General features: G+C 47.0%; 1 protein-coding gene across 2 annotated transcripts in view; it reads right to left on the reverse strand.

The window, feature by feature from the left end:
* The window catches only part of JDP2 (Jun dimerization protein 2), a 43,331-nt gene extending 42,242 nt beyond the window's left edge, over positions 1-1,089 (reverse strand). Inside the window, exon 1 of one of the 2 annotated variants that reach the window (XM_023184308.2) lies at positions 1,013-1,089. The gene's annotated coding sequence lies outside the window, so the exon portion shown is untranslated. Of the gene's footprint in view, positions 1-134; positions 269-1,012 lie in introns of those variants that run through there. The other variant, XM_023184318.1, reaches the window with a different exon arrangement.
* Between the last annotated feature and the right edge of the window lie 4,033 nt (positions 1,090-5,122).

Raw genomic sequence — 5,122 nt, forward strand, 5'->3', positions numbered from 1 at the left:
TGGGCGGCGGGGAGGGGTCGGGAATGCGGAACCGGCCGAGCTGCCAGCTCCAGACGTCAGAGGGGGACGGAGAGGAAGGGAAGGAGGGGACGCGGGAGGAGGGGGTGTGGAGCCGGCGCTTCACACCCACTGACCTTAACCTCCCCCGCCGCCTTGGGCGCCCTCCTCCCGCGGCCGCTTGCTCTCCTCTCCCCGCGGGGGCGGACCGGGTTCCATCCAGTCCCCCGGCTCCGCCACCCCATGGTGCAGGAGCGCGCGAGAAAGCAGGACGCTGCGAGCGGTTATGTAAGCGCACCCCCCGCGCACCGCCGCCCGGCTTGTGCCCGCCAGGCAGCAGCCGCAGCCCTGGGAGAGAGAAGCGAGAGGCCGGGGCCGGGGGACAAGTCAAAAGTCCCTTCACGCACAGCCTGTGTTAACCGTGTACCTCAGTCCCGGCGCTTCCCCCCAAACTGAGAGAGACAGGGACAATTTCAGCACAATTTCATCCTTGGACACTTCAGGACTGAGCGGGTGAGGAGGCGATCTCGCCAGCCTGCTTTATTTTTCGGTGGAGAAGGATGGGCTGAGATGAAGGCATCTGGGGACTCCTACCCCTACCCACCGGCCCCCGCCAGCGCCCTTAGGCCCCGAGGCGGCTCGCTGCACCGGCCTGCCCTCCGCTAGGGCTGCAGCCTGAGACCGCGGCTTGCTCTGCTGCTGGCACAGTTTGACCCTTGGGCTTGTGCCCTGCTCCACGGGCTTCTCCTTTCCACTCCGGACACAGCAGTGAGTAGACCCAGCCCTCAGCAGACCCCAAGTGGCCTTCTTCCCCGTTACAGCTTTAATAGCCAACCCCACTCCCACCTTCCATCCTCCTAGAGAGGAAATGGTGAAGGGGACTCCAGAGGGAAGGTGACATCCATGGTGCCCTGCAGTCTCCAAAGGCAGAGACACAGAGCCCTCAGGTAGAACGGGGTTCCCTAGGTGGCATCTCCTACCTCCAGAGCTCCTGGGTACCCATCGAGCCCCCTACCTTCTGCCTAAGCCAGATAGGAGTGATGAGTTTTATACTCAGCGACTTTCGGCCTCCTTCTGAGAGTGATGTCAGGTCATCACCCATAGAAGAAAGGAAGTGAAAGAAAAAAGTTCATGCCTTCTTGGAGTGCAGATGCTCAGAGTGAAAGAAACAACAAGACTTGAGACAGATGCGTGCAATTGATCAAACCCGAACATGCATGTCTCTCCCATGTGAGTGAGTGCATGAGACTTTATTCTCCTTATTTCCCCAGTGCAGTGAAATCTTTCTGGATAAAAGAATTGGGCTAATAGAAGGAGAGACAGACCAAGTCCCAATGACATTGCCTGACCATTTTCACCTTCGCCATTAGCAATCTCCCTCACAGCATTGGTGTAGGCAGGTAAGCAGAAAGCAAGACCCTGAAAGACTGTACATTGGAAAATGAGCAGTAATTTGATACTCTTGTGGAAGAGCATGACTCTCCACCCTAGAAAGGCCAATGACACCTTTACTACAGCGTGAAGATCAAAGCCAGGGACTGTGAAACTGCCTCATGATGTTTCTCCTGTGAGACCTGTGTCTGGATGTTTATATGGAACAAAACATAGAACAGAGGCAATACTACTTGATGTGTCTTCGTCTGGGGCTTTGGATAAAATAAACTGATCTATATGCAGGGACTAATAATTAGGGTGTGTGGTTAGAGCTCGTCCTCTCTAGGGCCTGTTTTGGACTATGGCTGGGCCACCAGCAGTCCTAATGGGACTTTGCTTCCCCCACAAATTAAATATGTTACAGGGGTGACACCAAGGGGTGACTTGGGAGGTCTTTAGTCCCCTCTACCTCCCTATAATCTCCATTAGGTCTTCTCTGTTATTTGATATGGAGTTTTTCAATTTCATATAGGATGCTATAAGAACACAGCTCCAAGGCCTCCCTTCTGGTCACATACTCCCTGCTAGGCCCCTCTACATAGTCACTGCCTCGGGAGTGGCTAGAGGGAGAGGCATAAACTGGGTCCTTTATGCAGACATGGGATGCTGGATGGAGCTGATCTACCGCTGGCTCTTAGGGACAGACAAGTGACTCAGCCTAAGGCAGTTTGAATTTAAATTTCCTATCAGAAGTAGAAAAGTCCTGATTAACACACCCAGCCCTAGCCAATGGGCTGATTGAGAGATCCTCACATATCCCAAGTAAATCTCATGAGACTGGGAATTTTGTGGATCTGCTGGAAAGAGAAGCTGCCAGAAGCCACCACATGAAAGTGATCTACTGAGAGTGAAGCTAATGGGAGGAAGAGTAGAGCCAAGCCACGGAGGAAAAGACAGATCAAGTTCCAATGACATTGCCTGAGTTCCTGAATTCAGTCACGCCTGACATTATCCTGACCTCTGCAGGTTTTAGCTATAGGAATCAGTAAATTATGTCTTACCCAAGGCAGTTTGAATTTGGGTTTCCTATTACTTGCAATTAGAAAAGTCCTAATTAATACAGGGGGTTTTGCATCTGTGACTTATGTGGACTATTTCATTTTAAAGTTTAATGGACATTGATGAATCCCAAGCTCTTTGCAAAGAGGGGAAAACTGAAATGGTGAGGTAAAATAGTGAATTCCCCAGACCTGCTCCTCCAAAATCAAAGCAGAAAGTGATAGTTCTGAGTAATCAGCCAGTCAGCTAGTCTTTATCCTAGTATTTACTGAAAATCTGTGCACCCTCAAGGTACACAAACTTTAAGACATGATTTCTCACCTGTTCCTACGTCCCATCTAATTAGGAAAAATGATTTACAAGCTAATCAATAGCAAGACCAAGAGTAGCTAAGAACTAATGATGCAACACAGGCTATAAGTACTGTAGGAGTTCACACAGGATTGCTGCTCCAGTCTCTACTCAAATTCAATAGACCAAAATTGCAAACCTGTAGCTGGCAGGGCTGAAAATCTGGCTTTTCTGGCTTCAACCTTAAATTCGTTTTTTTAAAAGACAGGCATGGTGGTGCTCACCTGTAGTACCAGCTACTCAGGAGACTGAAGCAGAAGGATCATTTGAGCCCAGGAGTTCAAGTCTAGCCTAGGCAACATAGCAAGACCCCCATCTCAAAAAAATAATTGTAGAAAAAAAAATGTTTTAATATAGCAAAGATTTCATATAAAAAATCTAGATTTCAAACTTCTCTTTTAAAAATATCAAAGTCAGGCAACATTGGGCATATGTAATAGTCAGGATAAGCTAGGTTTTGCTGCAGTAACAAATATCCCCCCAAACTCATTGGCTTAACAAAAGAAAGGCTACTTCCCACTCACACAAGACAACTGTGGATTGAAGTGATTCTCCAGGGCAGCTGTCTTATAGATGATGCCTCAGTATTGATACCTTCATATCAACAAGTACATTCATGGCCACCAGGGCAGAGAAAAAGAAGTAGAGAGGGCCGAGCACTAGCAGTGAAATTTTTCCTCCTAGAGTGACATACATCATTTTAGTTTATGTTTCATTGGCCAAAGCAAGTCACATGGCCATTCTTAATTTCAAAGATGCAAGGAAGCTCAGTCCTCCCATGGACCACGGAGGAGAAAGGAACCAGAAAATAGTAAACAATTAATATCTTCCATGGCATACACTTCCTTATGGCAACAATAGGCTGGAGTCCACTAGAAGCTGCCCCTTGAAATGGGACTTAAACACCCAGTTTGACACAGTCTCCACCCAACCTGCCTAGCCCTCGGGGGCATTTGATTTTGCAAGTCCTGGTATAGATAAAGTAAATCTCAATATCAGTTTTTCAGATGTCCCTGGTGATCCATGGAGTTATCACACAGTTTTCAAAAGCAAATGTTTTGCTCTGCTCAAAAACTTATGCCGTGCAGAATTCTTACAATGAAAAGCAGGACGATATCATGAAATCAAACATGAAGTTGAAACTAGCTGTTATTGTAGTCTGCAAATTACATAAACCTGTTTATGGTGATTTCTTCCTGTTGCTCTTCCCTCGATCAATCAAACACCCACCAGGAGAAACAAGCCTCCCAAGCTCTTCCCTGGAGTGGTAGTGACTTGGGAAGGGGGGCAGGGGGATGTCTAATTTAACATTTTGAAACATTTATATATATATGAATATACATACATATAGATGTGTCTATATAAATATTCAAGGCTAAAATATTTGAGAAGAAAACTTGTGAGCTAGGAATGGGAAGGCTTCTCTTCCAATGACCACCAATAAGAATGTTATAAAATATGTCTAAAGATTTAAGAATAAATCAGCATCCATACAAATGCAGCCATCTCTTGGAAAAGCCTAGTGTCTTCTCTTTAATCTTCTAACACAATACAGTTTTGGGAGGATGAAGAAATGGTAACTTCTCTGGTTAAAATGCTGGAGCAGGCTGAGTGTGGTGGCTCATACTTGTATCTAGCACTTTAGCTGGCCAAGGTAGGAAGCCACCCTAGGAAACATAGCAACACCCTGTCTCTCCAAAAAAAAAAAAAAAAAAAGTATTAAAAAACAACAACAACAATGGTGCATGGTGACATGTGCCCATAGTCCAGTTATTTGGGAAGCTGAGGCAGGAGGATGGCTTGAGCCCAGGAGTCTGAAGGTCTGAAGTTACAGTGAGCTGTGACCGCTCCACCGCACTCCAACCTAGGTGACAGTGAGACCACCCTGTCTCCAAAAATCAAACAAAAAAAGACCAGGTATGGTGGCTTATACCTGTAACCCTAGCACTTTGGGAGGCTGGGGCAGGAGGATTGTTTGAGCTCAGGAGTTCAAAAGCAACCCAGGCAATACAGTGAGACCCCCATCTCTATTTAAAAAAAAAAAAAATGCTGGGGCAGGTGGATTTAGGGAGAGGAGGAGTATAGTGGATGTATGTTGTTCTCAGCATTCCTTTCTTTGGAGAACCACTTCCTTCCCTCTTCCCTGTGGCCCTGGAGGGGCCTTATTTCCCCCATCCAGATGTGAGGGGTGCGACCTGAATTGGCCAATTAGAGCAGTCCACATCCAAAACCATTGGTTCAAGGATGAGCACATGACTCAAACAGGGCCAATTAGAGTGTTCCTTGAGATTTGACATCTAAATACCAAAGAAGAGAGGGGTTCCTTTCCTTTAAAACATCA

The sequence above is a fragment of the Piliocolobus tephrosceles genome, chromosome 6 (assembly GCF_002776525.5).
Source record: "Piliocolobus tephrosceles isolate RC106 chromosome 6, ASM277652v3, whole genome shotgun sequence".
NCBI classification, from domain to species: Eukaryota; Metazoa; Chordata; class Mammalia; order Primates; family Cercopithecidae; genus Piliocolobus; species Piliocolobus tephrosceles.